The sequence below is a fragment of the Palaemon carinicauda genome, chromosome 25 (genome assembly GCF_036898095.1).
Source record: "Palaemon carinicauda isolate YSFRI2023 chromosome 25, ASM3689809v2, whole genome shotgun sequence".
In the NCBI taxonomy this organism is placed as follows: Eukaryota; Metazoa; Arthropoda; class Malacostraca; order Decapoda; family Palaemonidae; genus Palaemon; species Palaemon carinicauda.
Genome location: NC_090749.1, coordinates 42,779,469 through 42,789,468, shown reverse-complemented (window position 1 = coordinate 42,789,468; position 10,000 = coordinate 42,779,469).

The following is a 10,000-nucleotide window of genomic DNA, read 5'->3' as shown; positions in this document are numbered from 1 at the left end:
CTGAATTTACATGCAATATGGAGAAGTTGAAGGCTTTTAAGATTTCACGTGGTCATTGTCGAACACAGGTGACCAAAAAGTGTGACAGTGTAAGGCTTAAATATGGAACTCTCACTGAGCAAGAAAGGATTAGTTTTGTATTATCCCTTCAAAATTTAAAAATAAAGTTAGATAGTTTGGACTCTCAGATAGTCGATATGCTTTTCAGTGAAAAAAAGGACGAATCTGATATCAAAGAAGAACTCGATTGTTGTGCTATTTATACGGATAATATTTTATCATCATTAGCTATGCTCGAGAAAGTCACTGCAGAAATTCCCTTGCCTAGTAACCCTTCTCCTAATATTAAATACCTATGTTTGCCTCTTCCTGTATATAATCATTCTGAGGGGGAAAGCATGGAAAATTTTTTTAAGGATTTTGAGAAGGCTATGGAGACAATGAAAGTAGACTCTTATCTTAAATTTATTTATCTTCAAAATCAACTAGGTAAACAGCCGTTAGCTCTTGTGAAGTCTTTATCTTCTACTGAACAGAATTATGAGGAAGCCAAAGCCTTGTTACAAAAAGCTTTTGGTTCTGAATTAGGTCAGAAATTTGAAACTATGCTTGCCCTTTCAGGATTAAAATTAAAGTATGACTCTGACCCATATGCCTTTATTGGTAAGATGAGAAGCATTAAAAACTCGTTTGCTGCACTTTCCATAACCATTGATGATGTCTTGCAATATTTCTTTTGGGATGCTATGAATGATGGTCTTAAATTACAATTAACTCAAATTACAAATAAAAACAAACCTTTGCTTAAGGATATTGAGGATAATATTTTTGAGGCCACAGAGCGTTACCTTGGGGTTCAGAAAAGATATCAGGAGAAGAAAGTTAATCGTAAAGTTCAGTCAGATGCTAGATCAACATTAAGTTTCGCTAGTAACGTACAGGTTGACTCTTCCAGTGCAGTGAAATTAAAGGGTTGTATATTGTGTAGGGACGAAAATGGTTCCGAAAATGCTGATCATCCAGTTAACAAGTGTAAGGTTTATGCCTCTCCAAAGGCAAAGGTCGAAAGGCTGCTTAAGTTGAATGCTTGCACTAAATGTGCTAATCCTCATAAAACAAGTTCATGTAGATTCAGGTTTTTGAGAAAATGTAACAAATGTAACGATTGGCATTTCAGTTTTTTGTGTGATAGTAATGTTAAAGTGGCTACTGATAACGTCAATAAAGAAAAGGGCTCTTCCCTTGGAGCAACAAATGGTATGATAAGCATAGATTGCAATAAGGTCCTTTCACATACTGGGGCTTCCATTTTACCCACTTTCTCGGTTGTTTTGTCTAATAATGAGCAAATGCGTTGTCTTAAAGACAGTGGTTCTCAGCTTAATTTTATTGATGCTGAATTTGCAAAGCGAAATAATTTGGAAGTATTGGAGTCAAATTTCAGTGTCACTGTAAGAGGTATTAACTCTCAAAGAAATTTGGTGACTAATGTTGTTCGTGTTAATTTAAATAATAATGTGAACAGTTTTTGTGTGGAAGCAATCTGCCTTCCAGAAATCAATACAAAGCTAATTCTTCCAGGTTTGAGTCGAATTGTTGAAAGATTTATGGAAAAGGGATATAAATTTGGAGATAAATTTTTGGCAAAAAGGGAGGATATGATCTCTGATATTAAGTTCATACTTGGAACTCATTCTATTCGTTGTTTACCAGAAATAACGAAATTGTTTGGCTCTGGTGTTCCCTCTGCATATTTGGAAACTTCCCTTGGTATCATGCTTTCTGGAAATGTTAATGAATACCTGAGAAATTTGCAAAGTATTCCTCATAGCAGTAATTCTACAAGGAATCCAAGCGTATTACTTAGTCATTCTGAGGCTGATTCAGTGACTATTATTGAGCCGGAGAAAGATCATTCCCCTAATACTGAATGTATTTCTGCAGAAGTAAATTATGCTGTACTTGATGATAAAGGTGATCTTGTTCAATCTGAACTAAAAAAAGGCTATCGATGCTATTCTCTCTGAACAGTGTTCTCAGATATTGAATTATGATAAAACTTTGTATAATGAATCTTGTGTCGAAAATGATGTGCATTTGATAAATTATGTTTTGAATTCTGTTACACGCAGTGATGATGGGAGACTAGTGCTTCCTATCTTATGGAACAAGAAAGTCTCATCTTCTCGGTAAAAATCAAACTCTTTCAAAGTTGGTTCTAAAGTCTAATTTTAAGAGATATCACAAAGATGGTAAGTCTCTTGGAATGATAGACGATGTTTTCAGAGAACAAGAGCGTCTAGGTATAATAGAGAGGGTAGATAATTTATCTCAGTTCCTGGAGGAGCACCCTAGTTTTTCCTTTTTGCCACACATGCCCGTATTCAGGTTCGAAAAGGAGAGTAGCAAATGTAAAAATGTTTTTCTGTCTAATATTTGTGAAAATGATCCCTCAAAGCCTTTAACAGTCAGCCACAATCAGGCAATGTTAGCGGGCCCTTGCCTTAATAAGAAAGTATCTACTTCTATACTGCAATTGAGATTTGATAGCAATGTCCTGTGCTTTGACTTGAAAAAAGCCTTCTTGCAAATTGTGCTGCCTGAATCTGATCAGCAGAAGCTTTTGTTTTATTGGTACCGAAATGTTGCCAAGAATGATTTTTCATTGATAGTGTACAAACATGTTCGGCTTCCTTTTGGTCTTAGACCTAGTCCTGCTTTACTGCTTTTAGCTTTATATTATATTCTCATGATTGATATAAAGAATGATTCGCTACAAATTAGGAATTTGAAGAGAAATATTTATGATTTATGTTGTATGGATAATTGCGCGATTTCATTCAATGACCCGGTCAAATTGAAATGGGCCTTCGATAATTTGAAGCAGATTTTTTAGCCTTATGGATTTGAAGTACAACAGTTTATGACAAATTGTAAATCTTTGCAGAGTTCCATTGATGGAGAAACTGGTGAGAAGTCGACCCCTGTGACCAAACTTTTTGGATTGCTTTGGAATACAGAGACTGATTCTTTGTCCACCCAGAAATTAGTTTTGGATAAGAATGCTTCATCTAAAAGGCAGATTTTGAGTTCAATTGCATCAAATTTTGATATCTTTAAATTTTGTGGACCTTTACTAAATAGAGCTAGAATATTCATGCATTCTTTGCAGTGCAATAAAGAAATTGGTTGGGACAATAGGCTATCTGAGGATCTGTTAAGAGAATGGAATAATATTGCTAAGCAGCTAAATTCTTCAATGATTTCAGTTAATAGATTTGTTGGTAGGAGAGATGATATGTATAATTTGATTGCATATACAGACAGTTCTAGAAGCATTTACGGCTGTGTTGTGTTCTTATATAATTTGAGAACTAAAAAAACTAACTTTGTCATGGCTAAGAACAGATTTGTTAACAAACAATTAGAATCTAAATCCATACCTTCTCTTGAATTTCAGGCAGTTTCTTTAGGGACTGAAGTATTACATGATATTAGAAGAGAATTAAGTGGTTCTAATTGTGTTGAGCCTATTAACATAGTAGGGATGGATCTATACACAGATAGTCTAGTTTGCTTACATTGGTTATCAGCACATGTTACAAAGTTTGATAAATTGCGTAATTTGAGCATCTTTGTGAAAAATAGATTAGATAGTATCTGCAGAATGTGTGAAGAACTTCCTATCAAGTTTAAATTCTGTGCAGGCTCTAAAAACCCAGCTGATGCAATCACCCGACCTCTCTCCTATAAGCAATTAATGAATTCTAATTTTTTCAGTGGTACTGTTGCTGAAGCAGATATTGATGTTTTCGCAAGTGATATGATGGAAGTCACCATTCCTAATACATTGCTCAGAGAGGAAGGTATAAGCTCTTCTTTTGAAAGTAGTAACTTTCATGTTGCTACAGTCTGTGGTTGGAGAGGATATAAACCATTTGGTTTCTATGGTTTCATTTTCTGGCTTCAAGAGTATAGTTTCAGTCCATAGGTATGTGATAAGGTTTATTAATAACCTGAAAATTGCAGTAAAGATGAGGGACCCAAGTAAATATTCAAATTTTAATTGTCTGACTGATGAAGAAACTTTGTCAGAAGCTTATAACTTTGTAATCTACAGAGACCAGCAGATTCACTTTCCAGAAGTTTTTAAATATTTTGCACGGTCTTCTAATGCAGTTAGAGAGATCCCTAATATAATCAGCCAACTTAATATTTATCCAGATCACAATGGTATATTGCGTGTTAGAAGTAAGACTGCACGCTGGAAGGACAGAGATAAATTTATGTTCTCGCCTATCCTTTTGTCAAAGGATAGCGCCCTGACCAAGAAATTAATCTTGGAAATGCATAAAATGACAAACCATGCTGGCATCTACTCATTGTTGACCGAATTTCGGAAAACGTTTTGGGTTTCACATTTCTTTTCAACTGTAAAGAAGATTTTGAAAGAATGTATAAACTGCAGACTATTTCACAGACATGCAGTCAAATTGAATCAAAGTCCATACAGAGATTTTAGGTTGGAACCTCCCAATATTCCCTTTAGGTCTATTTTCCTGGACTATCTTGGCCCGTATTATATTAAGTACCAAGGGGTTAAAACAAAAATTTGGTTGCTTTGTATAACGTGTTTGTGGTCTCGAGCTATAAATTTAAAATTATGCTTTGACATGACTGTACCCACATTCTTGAGAGCACTTCAGTTACATATATGGGAGTATGGTACTCCACAATTGTGCTTTTCAGATATGGGATCTCAAATTGTTGCAGGTACTAATTTAATTTCTGATTTTTTAAGGGACCCAGATACTGTGCAATATCTACAGGAACATGGAATGAGGGCTGTAGAATTTGAGCAATACTACAAAGGCTGTAACCAACTGGGATCACTTGTGGAAAGTTGTGTTAAATTAGTTAAAAGACTTATATATGGTTCAGTTCGAAATACTGTATTGAATTCTCTTGATTTTGAGTTTCTTATAGCAGAGACTGTACATTTAGTTAATCGCAGGCCAATTGCTTTTCATGAGTCTTTAAGAGATAATAATCCAAATGAAGTCATTCCTGCTGCAATAACTCCTGAAATTTTGCTAAAGGGTTATGAATTGGTCTCTTTGAGCATCATTCCTAATTTGCAACCTCTTCCAGATTCCGACCCTTCATGGACTCCTTCCAAGGATCCAATAGAGCATATTAAGGACAGTTATAGTAAATTGCGCAAGTCTCGTTCATGTTTAAAAAGACATTTATAACTCTGAATTCCTTGCAAAACTTTTGCATCAAGCCACTAATGTGGGTTCTAGATACAAGCCAGTATCGCACAAGAATTTGCAAGTTGGTGATATAGTTTTACTAAAAGATGTTTATTTGAAACCTGCAAATTATCCTATGGGAATCGTTAAAAGCGTTCAGATTAACTCAATTGGTGAAACCACTGGTGCAACAATAATGAAGGGAAACAAAGAGTAAATAGACACTCTTCATCATTAATTCCTCTACTGAGTATTAATGAATATTCTCATTCTAAAGTAGTGCATAGGCAAGAGGATGAGCATTCCAATGAGGATCTTGCATTAAAGAGGCCTAAAAGATTGGCTGCTTTGAAAGGCGTACGAAAAACGAAAAATCTTTATCTTCATGGAGATGCTTAATATTCATTAGTTGTACCTTGTAAATAATTCTTGTATATATTTAATTGTATGGGACATGAGGTTTTTTCTACTACTGATAAATAAAAATTCAATTTTTTCTGACACTAAAACAGTTGAAATTGTATGTCTTTGCTGGGAGTGTTGAAAAAAAAAGTGAAACTTTTTTTTTCACTTTGTTCTTTTTAACTTTTAACCTTTTAGTATCCACCCTTTATGGTCCTTGATTTTCTACTTTGCTTGTTTCAAAATTCTAAGTTTCTTTTTTGTTTTTGGGAAAAGTTTAAATTTTTTATAATGGCTAATTTATGTTCTTGCTTTGGAGACACGTTCAGTTTCAGTATGTTATGTTTTAAATTTGTGAAAGCATCAATAGTTTGCAACTATAAAATTCCTCCTTTAAAATGATAATTTAATACTAGAGTTTTGAGACTGAACGAAAACCTTTACTTCACCTCAAAAGTTTACTTCTAGTCCCAGCGTTTGAAGACGGCAGTGCATTTTCACTCAGCAGCTGAGAAGGGTGTGTTAACTCTTCACTAATATTTTTCACCAATCCAGCGTTAATTTTAATATGGAGCATTAAGTGACTAGTGTGATCGTTGGTCGAGGATGATCCTGCTTGGAAGTGCGAGCACTTGGATTACTTCTTGAGGCTACTATACCATGGAGTTGCATCGAATTTTTAATTAATAACGACAGCTGCAATTGACCTAGAGAGGCTTGCTGAGAGTGGAGGTAAGTTGCAAACCACATTGATGCTTGTGCCTTGTAATTTTCACTCTAGTTACTCATTCACTTTGAATGAACTGTCTCCTTAACCTGAACCATAAAAAATCATCCAAAGGACCAACCATATTGTTTTCATTTAAAATTTAGAATTTATTGCCGGTTTAACTACTTATATTTGTGAAGTGTCTAGTTTTATTCTGCTCGTTCGAGTTCATATTTGCTTCATGCATTTATTATATTAACTGGCAGTTAGATAATTTTGTTGATATATTTACGTATATTTGCTCTCTATTAATAGAGCGTATTTATGACATATTTATAGATCCTGAGGACTTTTCTGGTAGTGGGGGTTATTAGTGAGGTCTCATCATCGGTCTTCATATAAGGACGGATACCTCGCTTAAATACCAAGAAGCAATAAGACCATCTACGATCCTGAGCCATTTTCCTTAATACATATTTCAGTGATAGTTCTGTTTATGTAAATAAATATTTGAATTTGCTCTTGATTATAATTTATTGCCATTGATAATTTTTTAAACCTCCAGTATTTTGAAAATAAACTGCGTTCATTTACTTATTTATTTATTTACCTGTTTGTTTGTCTGTTATTGTTATTATTATTACTTGCTAAATATTTGAATTTGCTCTTGATTATAATTTATTGCCATTGATAATTTTTTAAACCTCCAGTATTTTGAAAATAACCTGCGTTCATTTACTTATTTATTTATTTACCTGTTTGTTTGTTTGTCTGTTATTGTTATTATTATTACTTGCTAAGCTACAACCATACTTGAAAAAGCAGGATGCTATAAGCCCAAGGGGTCCAACCGGGAATAATAGTCCAGTGAGGAAAGGCAATAAGTAAAACCTACAAGAAACGTTTAAGAACAATAACAAAATTGAAATAACTCTTGAAAATAACAAGAGGATAAAAACTTCAAGATAACAGGAGGAAGAGAAGCAAAATAGAATAGTGTGCCCGAGTATGCCCTCAAACAATAGAACTCTAACCCAAGACAGTGGAAGACCATGGTACATAGACTACGGTCTTACCCAAGACTAGTAAACAATGGTTTCCTTTTTGAGTGTCCTTCTCCTAAAGGAGCTAATTTCCATAGCTAAAGAGTCTCTTCTACCCTTAGCTAAAGGAAAGTAGCCACTGAACAAATACTGTTCAGTAGTTAACCCCATAAGAGAAGAAGTGTTTGAAAATTCCAGTGTTGTCAGGTGTATGAGGACAGAGGAGAATATGTAAAGAATAGGCCAGACTATTCTGTGTATGTATCAGTACAGATAAAATGATCCGTAACCAGAGAGAGTGGTCCAAGGTATTACTATATGGCCTGTCAAAGGCCCCAATAACTATCTAGCAAAATTACTCGTACGATAAAACGTTTTGCTGAATTTTCACCAAATTTCAACAACGTATAGATATTATGCTCCGGAAGAATCCATTAAATATTGCAGGTGAATCGGATCAACATTGCACTTTTTAACATATACTGTCAACATATTAAATAGGTCGTACTTTGGCCGTAGACTTCTGTAAATATTTGACTGTAAATGCATTGGCACATATAAGAAAGGGGAGTGTGTAAGCCTTAGAATTTAGTAAAAGGAAGAATATCATCTTTGGTGGAGGTTAGAAATCCCCGATTGCTCTTTATAGCTTGTTACCTTTAATATCATCATTGTTATTATTATTAGTGTTATTGTTATTATAGTCCCTCATTTAACTAGAATCAGAATTTAACAGCAATTACGCAGTTTTCTATAATAATGGATATCTCCGAAGCAAAACGAAACTAAACACTGACATTTAATACTTTAACTGCTAATGTTTACTTAGTTCAACATCTGGCACTAGCTCTCCTTTCCTGCATTCCTAGGATATGAAGACCCAGTCTTTGTAACAGCTTTATTCCAGCAGTTTTTAAGATTTGTTCTCCTCTTACCTCTTAAATAGTCCCTCTGAAATACAGAACCCATTTAACTGGCTTATTCTATTTGATCTATTCCACATGGCCAAACCACCTCTACATATTCTGACCGCCCTTTTAAAGAGTAACCTTCTCAATTCTGCAAGTCTTGCCTTCTCCATCATAAGGCTCAATACTACATAGTATTCTAAAAGTCTTATCCCAGCTATAGCCAGGTTGCGGAAGGATCTCCCTAATCAGGCAGATGAAACGTTGGAACTTCAGAAGTTTAAACTTGCAGCGAATGTTTTCACAGGTTCCATATGACAGATCTCTTTTAACGTTTGATCTTTAAATATTTTATATTAATTATTCAATATTTCTCTTGTATTTTATTCATTTCCTAATCTTTCCACACTGGGCTATTTTTCCTGGTGGAGCCGAAGGACTTACAGCCTCCTGCTTTTCCCTCTAGAGTTGTAGCTTAGCTAATAATAATAGTATTAGTAATATTTAACTCGGCATTTCTCACTTTCAATAGTTTTATAAGTATGTTAAACAAAAGTAATCAGATATATTTATCATTTAAAAAAATATCCTTCGTATCATTATTAACAAAAAAAAAAAAATTAGAAAAAAAAAAAAATACTAGAAAATGAGAACATAACAGAAATTCACAAATCATATATTCTGAAAGATGTCAATATTCGTTCGAAGAATAAAAATTCGTAAATCTGAAGGCACTATTGGATGATTTAAAGTTTGGGCATTTTGATATAATTTCACGCTTGGCGATTAAACTTTTATGTGGCTCGTGAAAAAGTCATAAAGTCGATTATCAAGGCAATTATGATTTCCTTCATTCTATTCTGCCATCCCTCACCCCCCCCCCTCCCCACCCACACACACACACACACCTAGCCCCCTTATCCAGATGTTTATTTGCAATCAAAAATAATTCTGAATTTATGGGTATGAATGTGATAGCCTTTAGTAATGTTGTAGTATAATTTTATTGGTTTTTAAGATGATAATAATAATAATAATAATAATAATAATAATAATAATAATGATAATAATAATAATAATAATAATAATAATAATAATAATAATAATAATAATAATAATAATAATAACTGCATCATGCCTTATAATATGCTATCTTTGCGTATGTTAGACTTTGGTGCAACTTTATTTCAAACATTGTTCTACCAATTCTATACATATTAACTCTAAATACCGCTCTATACAAGAGCACCTGAAGACTCCACCAAACTCTATTTTACATATTGCGTTAACAATCTACTAAACCTAACAGTCTCTATAAAGTCTAGTCTCTGCCTAGCTCTTTCCCACTCCTGCTCTATACTGCATAAAGTATATTACTCTGTACTTCGTCTTCCCTTGACTACACTAGCTCCGATCGTTATGATAGATCTGGTCTCAAATTTTATGATCTTAGTAACTACGTCTTAGAGGTCCAATACTTTCTTGGCCTGGGTATAGGAGAGAGGATAGGTGGTCATACACCCCAGAGGATGTCTTGGAAGGCATACTAGAGGGGGCAGGACCCTCTAGGAGTCTAAGGCGTGAGTAGGCGGAGGTGAAGTAGCTCGTAAAACGTTATAACAAGCCATAATTTAGAAATTTTGATCTCACCTCCTGTATTTATTTCCAGTCGTCTGGGAGGTA